The sequence below is a fragment of the Pseudophryne corroboree genome, chromosome 8 (genome assembly GCF_028390025.1).
Source record: "Pseudophryne corroboree isolate aPseCor3 chromosome 8, aPseCor3.hap2, whole genome shotgun sequence".
In the NCBI taxonomy this organism is placed as follows: Eukaryota; Metazoa; Chordata; class Amphibia; order Anura; family Myobatrachidae; genus Pseudophryne; species Pseudophryne corroboree.
Genome location: NC_086451.1, coordinates 292696201 through 292712820, shown reverse-complemented (window position 1 = coordinate 292712820; position 16620 = coordinate 292696201). Strand labels below are relative to the sequence as shown.

The 16620-nt window shown below is 42.9% G+C and overlaps 1 protein-coding gene and 1 long non-coding RNA gene across 3 annotated transcripts in view; one reads left to right on the top strand and one right to left on the bottom strand.

Annotated features, from left to right (window-relative positions):
- The window catches only part of CHRDL1 (chordin like 1), a 265958-nt gene that overhangs the window by 626 nt on the left and 248712 nt on the right, over window positions 1-16620 (top strand). The gene's annotated exons all lie outside the window — the stretch shown is intronic.
- Window positions 1-16620, bottom strand: part of LOC134948986 (uncharacterized) — a 93660-nt gene that overhangs the window by 36547 nt on the left and 40493 nt on the right. The gene's annotated exons all lie outside the window — the stretch shown is intronic.

Below are 16620 nucleotides of genomic sequence, written 5' to 3'. Positions count from 1 at the left end.
AAGCACTGAGTGATGCTGTGATGTCTATTAAGTTGATGTACTGTTATACTGTGATACTGTACTACCTTATATTCAGGTTTATGGAAAAACTGCAACAGACGATTGTGAAGGATAATTCATTAGTTTTTGAACTTACATTTGTAAGGGATGGCAGCATAAAAAAACATCCTTAATAAAAAACATACTTCTGTTGGTGGCATTCACTGTAGCCTGGTAACTTTACCAAATTCATCACACAGAAAAATTCTGGGTCCATGGAACATGTGCAATGACTAGGAAATAATATGAGCTTGTTCTGATTGCATACAAATTCATATAAGAACAATAAAGATGAGTATAACAAATTAATGCCAAAAACACAGTTTTATAGTATGACCACATTCTGAGAATAGACTAACTGTATAAGCTGACATGAAATGGTGATGACCGGTACACATGGGTCTATTGTATGATCTACTTTGTAGGTTACAAATCATGCACTGAAGGGAGCTCATTCAGTTTTTATGTAAATAGTTGAATATTCTTAAAATGTCTGAATTTACATTTGCAGGACTTTGGTCAATCTTTGTGCAATTTCAGTATATCACTGAACAAAATACTCCCAGAAAAAAAAAAAAAGCTCATCCCAGTAATAAAACTGACATACTCTTTATGTACTCATCCTACAGTGCATGTGTAGATAGATAGATAGATAGATAGATAGATAGATAGATAGATAGATACTGTAGATATCTTTGCAGTCAATGTTCTTTACATATGCTCTACACACAGTTGTGTACACATACACCTTTACTTAAATTGCACCAAATAGCCCAGCATACTTCCCAACTGTTGAAAAAGCTTTTCAGGGAGATCGTGGAAGCAGCACCTATGAGTGTTGCTTTAAAGTGGATGTGTAGCGATCCATCTTAGAGGCGTGTCATAAAATTGTCTTATATCCAAATGTAAACAAGCTCCAAAGCAGTTACATAGTTTGACACGCAGAACTATCTATCTATCTATCCATCCTTGCGTAATATATTACAGTTGTTGCTCAGTAAGATCTACTTGTTGATGACTATGCGCTGGTACTTTACATAACTTCTTCATGTATTGTGTTCTACTCACAGGTGGTTCCAAAATAGAGGCCATGAAAAACTTTATTTGAAAATGCATTTAGTCATAGGGACCACTGTACCTAATAACCAAATGCAGGGAAATGGCATGGACGATCCCAATTGAATGTGTATATAGCTCTGATATTCCCCCCAAGACAATTGCAGCTACATAATGGGGTTAAGGTGCAATCAGGGAGATTACTAGATGCTTCAGGGAGTTAGGGAGATTCAGACTATTTCAGGGAGTCTCCCTGACATTCAGGGAGGGTTGGCAAGTATGCGATCGTGCATCATGGACTTTGAAACGTAGTCACACCAAGCATCTTGTTAGAGGTTTTTTCTTAAAATTTGCAAATGAATCACATCACTGATGCCACAAAAGTATAATGCAAGGGTACACTGAATACGACAGTGGTATTTCATGTACTTCTGTGTGCGACTCCGGAGCAAATCTAGATAAAAAGGTGACCAACTTTGTGCCACATATTGTTATGCTTTATCTGCAAATTTAGTTTATACCCATTCATTTGCATCAAAAGTACTCATGTAGTGTGCTTGCTATACTTTAAGCGACTTTATATGGGTCTACGATGCAAATAAAATGCCAAATTCAGGGGAAAAGTGCAAAATGCTAGCTGTGGCACAGCATCTGAGTCACGCTAAGCCTCTGGTGTAAAAACGCTAGGTGAATGAGGACACATGTATCTTCAATTGTTTCAGATATCTCAGATGTGAATAAATATAATATAAGTATTGTGGCTGTCTGGAAAAGACTGTAGAATACAATAGTGCTTTGCAGATTGCTTGCAGTATGATCACCAGACTATTTTGTAGACTGTATTGGCTAATCACTGATTTGTTACTAAGCTTTCAGCAGCTACAGGAGACAAATGTATGTATTTCTAAAGCTAGACACAATGCACTGTATGGATCACTGTAGTTGCCTCTGGCCTGCTAGGTGGCACTGCTGTACTAGAACAACCACATGCACTATATACTTTATGTATGAAGGAAAGCAGTGTAACTAATAAGCATTGTCGCATTGTCTCCATGTTGGCTAAATGTCCCATTTATTCAGCGTAGTTTACATACACCGCTTGCCCTTTTCCTACATTCTCTATCCCAGTCTCTCAGATGACATCACGCATTATGCAGCCACAATTTGGAGGCTGACTGTGGAGTTTGACATTTATGTCTCGGCGAAGAAGGGATATTTGTGACCAGAGGCACGTATGGCATAGCCCCCAAATACTTGTTACTCAGTCATGCTGTGAAGTACTGAAATCACAATCTTATATTATGGGAAAACGTTTTTTTTACTGGTCTATTTGGTATAACACTTTCCCTTCTGTAACTTTCTATACTTTATTATATAACTTGCATACTGAGAGTCCAGCACTGTATCGCTTTATTGTTTTAAGAGCTGAGGATTGGCACTAAGAGGGTGATTGCTGCCGTGCGTTTTCGTACAGCGGCCGATCAGGTACTAACTGCGCATGCGTATGCAGCACAATGCGCACACGTGTCGGACAGCAACAAAGGGCATCGCCGGTCAGCGACGGAATGGTGCAAAAAATCAGATCGCACGGGCGTTCGCAAGGTGATTGACAAGAGGAAGCCGTTTGTGGTTGGTAACTGACCGTTTATTGGGAGGGTCCGGAAAAACGCAGGTGATCCCAAGCGTTTTCAGGGAGGATGTCTGACGTCAGCACCGGCCCTGATCAGCCTGCTCTCATCGCACTGTAGGAAAAAGCCTGGGCTGCGGAGAGACTGCACAAAGTGGATTTTATCAGCTCGGCGCACACATAGCATCGCACACTTGTACGGCGAATTTACAGTTCCCCTGGAGTCGGCGACTATCTGAACGCAGGACAGCAAAGTTTGCAGCCCAGTGATCAGGTCTTAATCACCCCCTAAGCTTGCTGTGTCATTCCTAAGTGGGGCTGCATTTGTACCAGTTCACTGTTATGACATACTGACACCAGAGGTGGATTAATATGGTGCATGTGCCTGCCACACCACAGGTCAGTTTTAATATGCTCGCCCTGGTATGTAAAAAAATAAAAAATAAAAAATTAGGTGGATAAATGTAGTTTGCCAACTGTATGCTATTTCACTGTGAGAACCTGATAAGCCTCAATTCTCTGTACGATTGCAGTGTGATAAAATGCACCTGTTGCCTATGCAGAGTGGGAGCAGATATTTTGTGGGCTGCCTCAGGGATAAATTGATAGCCAGAGCATTGATTGGAGAAAGGGGAGGCAGTCAATGTAGTAAATCTGCATTTTGCAAAAACATTTGACAAGTTACCTCATAGGAGATCACACTTCATCTCTAGGCTATGGCAACAGGCAAGCCACATACCTGCATTTATCTGTGTGTTTGGAGTTGAGTTGCTTAGAGAAGCTTTGGCCACTTTACTAGATGTGCCAGATATCATCTACTTAACAATGTCGACAGGTGACAGGGTTTACTTTAATTAACTATCACCCAAAATTCTTTATACACTGTAATGTATATTTCTGTAATTTATTTTAGTATTTTTTGCAGTGCAAGTTTTTAAATACTTTTAAAATGTTTAAAATGCTCTTATTATATTGGTGACACTTTCAGTTAAGAGGATACTGATCGAATAAATGGTCTTCATCAACTCATAGTAGCATTTGATGCCAGGCAAAGTACAGTTTTTATTTCACGCCCCAAATAAATAAGCCATAACTACAGTTTATAAACAATGTACATATTGTGACAACATACTGTACTCGGCAGGATTTGGGATTTTTTTATTTCATACAGTAAGCAAACAATAAAGCTTCATAATTGTTGTATAAAACATCGATAATTCAGAACCAATAAAATAAAGTTAGAAATCCTTGTTTCATATTAATAATGAAAACCTATGGATATTGTACAATACATTGACCTTTTTGCAAAAAATACCAAAAGACTTTAGGGCATCAGCGGTGTAGCCAGCTTCTGACAGGAGGGAAAGCAAAGATGGAAAACTAGGAGCTGCAGGCCTCATACCTGATAAAGCTGAATATTTATCGTGTATATAACCCTATATGAGGTCTTGGAACACTGTACGCTATCTACGTAAGAAGTACCGTAAGGGTACGCAAGTTGCGTATCGATCGCTTAGCCGTGATCGAGACGCTCAGGCGTCACGTTCACTCACGGCCAAGTGATCACAGGCAGGCAGACTATTGGCTTTTGACTATCGTAATGATTCGCTATAGCGTAGCGGCGCTCGGGACCACGAGGAGATCACCAGCGATGCAGACGCTCACAACGTTAAACCTTTATATCTATACCTTTAGTAATGAAATACACAGCAAACCTTAATGTAGAGACAAAGTGTAAGTGCAACCTTGTGTTACCTGATTAACTACAAAGCTGCTTGAGCGTCACCGACGCTCAGGGAATATTTAACACTAAAAAGAATACACAGATACCTGGGCTTAGGGTCCGAAACCTATTATGTGTATTATGACTATTATACTTGCAAAAAGAATCACAGTACAAAGCATACACTACAGTATAACATAAACCAACTAACCAGATAACTACACAGGAAATACAATACAATACAATTAAGTCTAATCAAGGGAAAATACGAGAGAAAGAGAAGAGAGGGAGAGAGAGAAATGGCTCACAGTAAGACAATATGATTACGGAGAGAACTTACGCACAAGGGGAACGATCGCATGCGCCTCGATATCCAGCTCCCGATTATCAGCAATGAGAACCGTTGAAGAGAGAGAAGTTGGATATGGTCGGCCTGCTATTTATGCCCCACACACAATACAATTCAATGGTCCCTACAATCTCATTGTTCATTGGACACAGGAATTCGGCTCTGTATTATAACAAAAGGTCATAGGTTGATTCATACAGGTGGGCTGTGACTATTTCCAACCGCTCAGGTGGGAGGGAAACTGGGTTTCCCGCCGCATGGGTAATAAAGTGCAAATAAAGTAAATGTTCATAAACTTCTTATGTCCATAACTATTCGCACGAGCGATTGATCTGCTTCAAACCAACACCGGAATATTTCTAATTAAATATTCTTCCGATGGATACTAAACACCACTGTATTACTCCTATCTGACCCTTCGTATCAAACAAAGAGGGATTCCTCTGTTCATAAACATTCTATATTAACCAAACTTTCAGAATCTATCAAAGGGACCATGATCTATAAAATACATTATTTGTGAAAATATGTAACGATTGAGTCGCACGCTACGACTACACAAACTTTACCGTAAATACGCATACCGTGCACCAGCGGGTGCACGCAACAGCGGGTATGCGCCTTCACGGGAGAGCGCACGCATGCGCAGCGCGGACCAGTGTGAGGTGCAAATATGGCAGTGTGTATAGAGATATTTTTCTGACTTTGACAGTCCACCCTTTGGCAGTCAATAATAACTGCCACCTTCTAAAACATTTCAAAAGGAGAAAAATATATGTCAGGGGTTAATTCATTTCCATGGTTGGGTGAGGGAGGAGAGAGGAGTAGGTGTGAAGAGGGTATGACCTAGTGTGATAGCAGAAGCATGTGTGTATGAGTCCATGTTTGGGGGGGTCATGTATCATCGTGTTGTAAATCAAGCTTCGAGGTATTGCGAAGTATACATTTGAATTCCTTCTTATCCCGTGGTACGGGTCTGTGGATGGGCTGTCAAACTTTACCGAGCTCTTTTCGGATTTTGAACAAAATGGGGAGCACATTTTAGTTGATGATACATGAATGGGGGAATATGTGATTGCTGATATCTGTGCCTGTATTCCCTATATTATGTGTGTCATTACCTGAGGGTTGTAGAAATGAAGAAAAGACATAATTACGGTAAATGCGGTGGTATTCTATGTCAGGTTAATGTACATCTGTCGGTTGAAGTTTTGTTCGGTATCAGTTGAAAGTCGTCTTCTTTGCGCTGTTTTGCTCATTAAGCGTGAGCAATAAGCTTTGTCAATGCCATTAGATTTACAAAAAATGTTGGGCTAGCGTAATTTTAAGAATTCTAGGGAAACTGGGGATCCATGGCAAAGTTCATCAAATGTCCATATCTCAAGTGGTCAAAACTCCTTCTTTGGTCCATCCGTTGTCTGTATAGCGTCTCATCAACTTCCTCGTCCAAGGGGGTCTTGTTATCTTGGAGAAAAACCAGAAAAACAGGTGAAAGAAACGGACCGTAGAAATCGCATTTTCATCACATCATTGTTTCTATCGTTGGGTCGTAAATCAAATCCAGGTTAATTACAGTTTCCTCACTCCTCAAACTCATCACTCTGGTACTTTGTTTGCACCTCATTAAAGCCTGCCCGCATCTAAATATCAATCCAATCGATATAACGACACCTAAGATACATAGTAGAAACTTCCCAACATCCATTATGACTCCTTGAGCCCAGTCTCCCAAACCGGAGAACCAATTTCGCGGGTTCAACCATGACACCCAACCAGTCAGCTCATTACCTACAGCAGTAAGAGTGAGATTGTGTTTTCGGCGAAATTCCCACTTTAATTGGAGAATATCGTCCATCTTTTGGTCTATGACCTCTACCGGATCCTCGGTGCTATTCGTGATATACGTGCAACACTTCACGCCGTACTGTGTTGCCAATGTAACACAATATCCGCCTGTCACTGCTGTGAGGTAATTAAGAACCATTCTATGCAGTACCAGTTCTGTTTTATAAGCTTGAAGTTCTCTTCCAGTATATCTAAACGTGTCATCATACATTTCAGTGATATTATCTAACAAATTGGCGAGTGCGGAAATGTATCTATAATTCATCACTCCTCGAGCGGTGCGAGTGAAATCTAACGCCACTAGAACCTGAATCCCGGTGGATTCATGGATCAGATCAGAGGCCGGATGCTCTAACCTTTCTGACAGTTGTCTTTTAACGAGGTGCTCGTAATGAGTGTGAGTATAAGGAGCTTGGGCACCACGGTGTATGTCTTTCATTTTGTCATGTGTTACAGTCATTACTTCAGGCAATACTTTTCCAATATAACACAATCCTTCCGAGTTTGGGGCAAGCCACTTGTACGCCTTTCTCCCGCATATGAAATATGCATCATCGGGGAGAACATATGGGACGGAGAAAGACATTACCATATTACACACCTTCCAGGTGAAATCTCCTAGCCCTAATTCTTCCATCTGCTTAATGCACGTATCAGGTTGTACGATATGTGCACAGTATCCTGGTGATACTTCTCCAACTCTAGTAATCCTATTTCCTAGGGTGTATCTATACCGGAAAGATTTTCCTCTACTGGCTATGTGGCGTACAAGCTCTGTGTCTGTAGGCATTCTATCTGCTCTATGTGAAAAGGTCATGGTGTGGTTACTCCATGATACTTCCCAATTTCCCGGCTTTCTGGGATTGGAGATGTTAAAACATAATAGGGACCTATCCACGTGGTATTGGTGGAGCTTCAAACTAGGAGGGCTGGAGATATTAAACCTCCGGTCCACCGGTCTCCCACCATTTAACTCAAGTACCTCCCCTATCGTTAAAGGAAATGGTACTAGCCCTGATTTGCTATGACCCTGAGGTACTTGAGAGCATACCCAACAATCTGTTTTGTTTAACACGTTACCCACTAAGGAGTGATAGTCACTCAATGGATGCCGGTCCATATGGATATTAAAACTGGATTGGCATTTCTTTATGCACCCATCCTCAATGACATTGTTACAGAGCCTACAGATACAGTTTTCTTCAGCTAACAATCCGTCACAATTTCTTCTATGATCAATGCTATCGGATCGTTTTCTGATACTCGCCTTTGCTTGTTGGTTAGGTTGATCTTGGAAAACTACGCCTCCATCTTTATCATCAGAACTCATTCCAGAACCTCTATCGACCTCCATGGTACTCTCGCCGGAACAGACTGCTCTGGTCAACATCATGGTCAACAGGAAAATCCGGATCACAGTCTCTTGGGGCAAGTCCATCTTTGAGGAGGAGACGAAGAAGAATGAGAAGGAGGAAAAATACATTTGAGGGAGAGGGGATGGGAAGTGGAGAAAAACAATAAAAGGGAGTGGGGAGTCGACAACAGCTCTCGGTCTTCAAGGCTCAGGTGCCGCCTCAGTCCTCCTGGAACAGACACTCCAGTGATACAACCTCTACCGTCTGTTCCTTATCACGGGACTTCTCTGGATCAGCAACCTTCTTGCAGTGGGATGAATGGACCCAAGTCTCTCTCTCAGCAACCTTCAATGCTGTAGTGCTAGTCAATAAGACCTGGTATGGTCCTTCCCATCTGTCAATAAGGCAACCTGAGCGTAGAAAATTTTGTATCATTACATAATCCCCAGGTTCAATGTCATGACAATTACTATCAGGTAGATCAGGAATCACCAACTTTAGATTATCATTTTGATTCCTTAACTGTTTACTCATGTTAATCAAGTACTTTACAGTTACTTCATTGTTACATTTCAAATCATCCTGAGGGTTAATCATGACATGCGGTTGTCGACCAAATAAGATTTCAAAGGGGGACAGATTAAGAGGGGACCTGGGAGTGGTTCTGATACTGTACAGTACAATGGGTAAAGCTTCTGGCCATGTCAATCCTGTCTCTGCCATCACTTTACTCAATTTATTTTTAATAGTGCTGTTCACTCTTTCGACCTTCGCACTCGCTTGTGGACGGTACGGAGTGTGCAGCTTGCTATCAATTCCCATCAACTTACACATTCCTTGAAAGACATCACCTGTAAAATGGGTACCCCTATCACTTTCGATTATTCTAGGGATACCATATCTACATACAAATTCCTGCACAATTTTCTTAGCTGTAAACATAGCGGTATTTGTAGCTGCAGGAAATGCTTCGACCCAATTCGAGAAAACATCTATACAGACAAGTACATATTTCAAATTCCGACAAGGGGGTAATTGAATGAAGTCAATTTGTATTACCTGGAAAGGGCCGCCGGCAGGTGGGATATGGGATGGTTCTGTAGGTATTGCCTTTCCAATATTCTTTCTCAGACAGGTAAGGCATGACATTGCTCTTTTACTCGCATGAGAGGAGAATCCTGGGGCGCACCAATATGCTCTTACCAATTTGCACATTCCCTCCTTGCCTAGATGAGTCAGCCCGTGAGCTGCTTCAGCCAGACATGGAAGATATGCTCTGGGGGCCACTGGTTTACCATGTCCATCCGTCCAGAGTCCTGAAGACTCTTGGCCACATCCCTTTGCCTTCCAGACTGCCTTTTCCTGTGTGGAACACAAATTTTGCATTTTACACAACTTCTGTGTGTTGATGGTATTGAATACCATCAGTTGTGTGGTGTCTGTCTGTATGGGGGTAGCAGCTGCTAACTTAGCAGCTTCGTCTGCTCGGCTGTTACCAAGTGATACCGGGTCTTGGCTATATGTGTGTGCTTTACATTTGATAACAGCCACTCTGTCGGGTTCCTGTATCGCTGTTAGAAGCCTTTTTATGTGAGCTGCATGCGCTACCGGTGTACCAGCTGCCGTCATGAAATTTCTGAGGCGCCATAGGGCTCCGAAATCATGGACTACCCCGAATGCGTATCTAGAATCGGTGTAGATATTGGCTGACTTACCCTTAGCCAATTCACATGCTCTGGTTAGAGCGACCAGTTCAGCAACCTGGGCTGAGTGAGGTGGGCCTAGTGGTTCCGCTTCTATGGTGTCTTGGTCATCTACGACTGCGTATCCAGTACACAAGTCTCCCGAGTCTGACTGTCTGTGACAACTACCGTCCGTGTAGAACGTGAGTTCTGCATCTTCCAGTGGGTTGTCACTGATGTCAGGCCTTGCGGTAAAATTTTGGGTCAAATATTCCATACAATCATGTGTATCTTCCTTTGTATTAAATCCTTCTTCCCCATCACTCTCACCTTCCACCCTTTGTGCCTGACCAGGCACACCTGGGAGATATGTTGCAGGATTTAATGCACTGCATCTCCTTATGGTGATGTTTACGGGGGCCATCAGTGCTAATTCCCATCTTGTAAACCTCGCTGATGAGACGTGTCTGGTTTGGGCAGAATTCAATAAGGCTGATACTGCATGTGGTGTATGGATTGTGAGGTTGTGGCCTAGCATGACATCTTCGCTTTTTGTCACTAGCAATGCTATTGCAGCCACGCATCGCAAGCAAGTGGGGAGGGATCGCGCTACCGTATCTAGCTGAGCGCTGTAGTATGCAACTGGCCTGCTGGCATCACCGTGTTTTTGGGTTAGTACACCTGCCGCGCAACCAGCACTTTCTGTTCCGTATAGTTCAAAGGGTTTCCCATAGTCTGGCATACCTAGTGCTGGTGCCTGCGTTAGGCACTGTTTGAGTCTCTCAAATGCTGTTTCGGACTCGTCTGTATGCGAGATCCTATCAGGTTTGTTTGAGGAGACCATTTCCTGCAAAGGTAACGCTAAAATGGAAAACCCTGGGATCCAATTACGGCAATACCCACACATTCCTAAAAACGTTCTGATCTGTTGCTGGGTTTGTGGCAGGGTCATGTCTCTAATTGCTTGGATTCTATCAGCGGTCAGGTGTCTCAGTCCTTGTGTTAGACAGTGTCCCAAATATTTTACCTTAGTTTGGCATAATTGCAACTTGTCTTTGGACACCTTGTGTCCGGTGTCTGAAAGATGAAACAGGAGCTGTTTCGTATCCTTCAGGGATGCTTCCAGTGAATCTGAACACAGTAATAAATCGTCCACATACTGTATCAATACTGATCCACTGTCTGGTTGGAAAGACTGTAAACAATCATGCAAAGCCTGGGAAAATATACTTGGACTATCTATGAAACCTTGGGGTAGTCGAGTCCACGTGTATTGGACTCCTCTGTATGTGAATGCAAACAAATATTGGCTGTCAGGGTGCAGAGGTACCGAAAAGAAAGCGGAGCAGAGGTCAATAACAGTGAAAAATTTGGCAGTGGGAGGGATTTGCATTAGGATGACAGCTGGATTTGGCACTACGGGGAACTGACTCTCAACTATTTTGTTAATCCCCCTTAGATCCTGCACTAGCCTGTAACCCCTCCCCCCACTCTTTTTAACAGGGAAGATGGGACTATTGGCAGTGCTGGACGTTCTTACCAGAATGCCCTGTTGTAGCAAGCGCTCTATTACTGGGTAAACTCCTAACTCCACCTCTGGCTTCAGAGGATACTGTGGGATTTTTGGAGCTATCCTACCATCTTTTACTTGTACAACTACTGGAGCTACGTTTGCCATTAATCCAGTGTCCTGTCCGTCTTTTGTCCAAAGTGACTCTGGTATCTGAGATGTCATCTCTTCTACTTGGGATGGATTCCTATTTGTCATAATGGTATGTGACATTAATTTTGATGGGGAGTCTAACATGTCTCGCACTTCCTGAGCGTGATTCTCAGGTATGTCCAAGAATACACCTTCAGGAGTACAATAAATGACGCACCCCATTTTACACAGTAAGTCTCTTCCCAGGAGATTGGTTGGTGCCGATGCAGCCAGCAAAAAGGAATGCTTGGTATGCAAAGGCCCTATTGTAATCTCGGCTGGTTTGCTAACAGGGTAGTGCTGGACTACTCCTGTTACTCCCATGGCTGGAATTGTCCTACCAGTGGTTCTCATGCCCACTGTCGAATTTATCACTGACTTGGCCGCCCCTGTGTCTACAAGAAAGTTTAAAGTTTTACCAGCTACATTAATTGCGACCTCGGGTTCACTTCCAAGGTTGGCAATCAATTTCACTGGCTGCAGATTACAGGTATGGCCACACCCCTATTGGGTATGGTGACCTCCCTGAATCCCGCTGGCAGCAACTATTTGTGAGGGAGATAGTTGGGAACTACCAGAGGCATGCCAGTCTCTGTTTGGGGGATATCTTTTTGTTTCCCCTGTATGTGGCTCATAACTCCGTTTCTGCGGACCTTGCTCCCAATGTCGTGTGTCGTGTCGTTGTCTAGGGGGTTGGTATGATCTTTGCGAATTTTTCGCTCTACAGTCTCGTGCATAGTGTCCCTGTCTTTGACAAGAATAACATGTTATCATAGTTGACTTACCCACAGGGTTGGATGGTACATACGCAGGCTGCTTTGTGGTCAGGGCCTGTATACTTACTGACATTAGCTTATCACTCTGCGACTCCCTGTGTCTGGTGATGTTTCGGTCGTGATCAATAGCAGCCTCTCTCAAAGTGGACACTGACAGACCTCGCCAACATGGTTGCGTGGTCTGTACCCTTGCCTTTAATGTTTCCTTCAAACCATCCATCAGTACAGATACTGCTACTTCTCGATGGTTTGGATTTGTCCTAATGTCCTCTATACCAGTGTACTTTGCCATTTCTAATAGTGCCCGGTGAAAATATTCTGCAGCTGTTTCTGACTCTTTTTGTTTAATGGAAAATATTTTGTTCCATTTAACAACTGCTGGGAAATGCTCCTTTAACTGTAAGTTTATCCTTCTTACGTTATCTTTGTTGTACACATCTGTAAGAGGTACATCCAGATCTAGTCCACAATCAGCTAAAAATTGAGCTGAGTCGACATTGGAGGGTAAACAAGCTTTTAGCAATATCTGCCAATCTTTATTATTGGGCTCTAAAGTGTTTCCTAAGTCTGTGATGTATTTTTGGCTGGCAACTAAATCTTTTCTAGGGTCAGGGAATTCAGACACTATGGTCCTTAATTCCATTCGGGAAAATGGGCTGTACATGGCAATGTTCCTTATGGGAGTGGCTCCTGATACATCTGTTTTCCCATTGGGAACTGCTATTACCCTAACAGGAGTAATTCTAACAACCTCATTCTGTGTAGATTCTACAGCTTGTGGTGAAATTGTTTCAGTATAATGCATGGTGCCGTACTTACCAGTCGATACGACCTCACCTATCCCTCCGCTAGGGGCCTTTACTAATCTCGTGGGTGTTGCTGTGCCTACTGTGGTCTCTGCTATGGTGGCTGCTAGAGAGAGCGCTGAAATCGTTGTCGCTTCGTCCTCTTGATCACACTCCTGAGGAAAGTTCAAAACAGGGTACAACTTGCACGGGTTAATACTTGCATGGGTTAATGGGTTAACATTATCATTAACATTTACACAGTTACTAAGTGATTTTGTGTTACACCTTAGTGCGTCTTTCTCCGTAATCAACTTCTCTCCTGATATATATGGTGGCGGCGGGGCCGTGGCAATCAGTTTTCTGTTAGAGCCAGATCCTGCCGCCTGAGCCAAACCTCTCTGTATCTCACCTTCTTGTTGCCACAACTGTAAATAATCATAATGCTGAACTCGTCTCTTTGTTGATTTTATGAGACATATCCTCCTCCTTAAATTTTGTAACACCTCTGGGCTGAAGCTACCTATTCTTGGGAATTTCTCCCGGTCTTGTACCGTCATTCTCTCCCATTCATCACATAAAACCTCTGAGTGACTTCCATATTTCTCACACATGATATACCTGGCCGACCCAATTGGTCGGACCACTGAATCAACCCGAACCGAGGTTGATCGCCCCCTACCTGAACAACTGGCCCCCATAACTCTGCAGGCGTTGCTTGCTCTACCTCTGATCTCTATATCAAGGTCTTCAGCGAACCCTTACAGAAAACCAGATTGTTCACAATAGGCTGACGGTGGCGGTTTACCGAGTACCCCACTCACTCGCCCACGCCGACCAATGCGACCTGATCACACCGATATGGTGCTGGCGCACTCGACCCAGGGCGCCTATAAAAACCTTTGTTTACTGGAACATGCGAGGGTTATCCGCAGAACACTTACTCTTTCCAGTAAAGGTGAGGTTGTCAGATAGTTCCTGAGTGACCAGCGAACTTCCCTTCTTGAAAAATAAAAAATTACACAAATCACGTCAGAATGTACAAATAACGTTTGTGACCCCTTTACTCTAATGGTACTAGGTCAGATTACTAACTACTGTACACAATTACGTGCGGTCCAGTCGTTCAGTACACAAACAACTAAGCTTGTGTACGGAAAGACCAATGGAATCGAAACTTACGACTGCGAATTCCTTCAGCCAGAGCTTGTACGGCCTATATGGGTCTTGCACCAACCCTTCTTTTGGTGTTGTGCCTCTGAACTGTATAGCGGACTTCCCTGTTTACTGTACCTGGACCTGCTGGTCTACTATGACCTCCTGGTCTTGTTCTGTACGACCTCCTGGTCTGACCTCCCGGTCTTGTTCTATACTGGTCCGCTATACTCTAATGCTCAAATATTATGTTTAACCAAGGATGCCTCCCTAGCCACCGTGCACGTCACTTACACGCGTGTATCTCACGAGTACTCGACTTTTCTTGTGGTTCAACCTTTAAGTTATATAAACTTATGTAATACAAAAACACTCACTCATCACATGTACACTTTTGCTTCTATTTCTATTTCTGCGCAGAAATTTTTCTTTAGCCCAGCTGTGTTACCAATTAGGAGCAGGATCTGTTAATTTAAATTTTGGATTTCCAAAAATAGACTTGCGTTATTTATCGCCTGTGGCGCTATTTACCGCTTTGCGTTACTTATCGCGTTGCGTTAAAAATCAACTTATCGTGACTTGAGCTACGTGGGCGTAACCGGACGCTCCGTTGCGTAATGTACGCTGCGTGCGTCTGCCTTTGGATTGCGTACACAAGTCTTTTGTTAGGGACACGTGTACGCAAAGCAAAGATCCACCGTAACACAATTTATATTTTTATCAATGTAGATGATCCCTGGTCATCTACCACACAACACACTGACTTCGCCTTATCTCCCAGGCAAAACTGTGTGTTTGTCTATCTTTTAACTATATTACCTTTACTCTTAAACTATGAAATAACGGCAAATCTTTTTTTAGCACTTCTATCGACTATAAAACTGGCAGACAGGAGAGTGATATACGAAAATGAAAAAGAAAAAGAAATGCAGATATATATGTGTGCGTGCGTGTGTACGCAAGACAGAAAAATACAGTTTTAAAAGACACCAGCGTTTTGTTCTTACCTCCGGTTCCCGGATTCCTTCAGCACTCTTTTTATCTAAGCAAAGCAGACGCTTATCCCGTCAGCACTACGAGACAACCTCCCGCCCTTTGCTGAGGGATAATGTCTGCTGATCTACCTAGTGCAGATATGTGAAGGACAGGACGAGCCGCCAATTGATAAAGCTGAATATTTATCGTGTATATAACCCTATATGAGGTCTTGGAACACTGTACGCTATCTACGTAAGAAGTACTGTAAGGGTACGCAAGTTGCGTATCGATCGCTTAGCCGTGATCGAGACGCTCAGGCGTCACGTTCACTCACGGCCAAGTGATCACAGGCAGGCAGACAATTGGCTGTTGACTATCGTAATGATTCGCTATAGCGTAGCGGCGCTCGGGACCACGAGGAGTTCACCAGCGATGCAGACGCTCACAACGTTAAACCTTTATATCTATACCTTTAGTAATGAAATACACAGCAAACCTTAATGTAGAGACAAAGTGTAAGTGCAACCTTGTGTTACCTGATTAACTACAAAGCTGCTTGAGCGTCACCGACGCTCAGGGAATATTTAACACTAAAAAGAATACACAGATACCTGGGCTTAGGGTCCGAAACCTATTATGTGTATTATGACTATTATACTTGCAAAAAGAATCACAGTACAAAGCATACACTACAGTATAACATAAACCAACTAACCAGATAACTACACAGGAAATACAATACAATAGAATTAAGTCTAATCAAGGGAAAATACGAGAGAAAGAGAAGAGAGGGAGAGAGAGAAATGGCTCACAGTAAGACAATATGATTACGGAGAGAACTTACGCACAAGGGGAACGATCGCATGCGCCTCGATATCCAGCTCCCGATTATCAGCAATGAGAACCGTTGAAGAGAGAGAAGTTGGATATGGTCGGCCTGCTATTTATGCCCCACACACAATACAATTCAATGGTCCCTACAATCTCATTGTTCATTGGACACAGGAATTCGGCTCTGTATTATAACAAAAGGTCATAGGTTGATTCATACAGGTGGGCTGTGACTATTTCCAACCGCTCAGGTGGGAGGGAAACTGGGTTTCCCGCCGCATGGGTAATAAAGTGCAAATAAAGTAAATGTTCATAAACTTCTTATGTCCATAACTATTCGCACGAGCGATTGATCTGCTTCAAACCAACACCGGAATATTTCTAATTAAATATTCTTCCGATGGATACTAAACACCACTGTATTACTCCTATCTGACCCTTCGTATCAAACAAAGAGGGATTCCTCTGTTCATAAACATTCTATATTAACCAAACTTTCAGAATCTATCAAAGGGACCATGATCTATAAAATACATTATTTGTGAAAATATGTAACGATTGAGTCGCACGCTACGACTACACAAACTTTACCGTAAATACGCATACCGTGCACCAGCGGGTGCACGCAACAGCGGGTATGCGCCTTCACGGGAGAGCGCACGCATGCGCAGCGCGGACCAGTGTGAGGTGCAAATATGGCAGTGTGTATAGAGATAT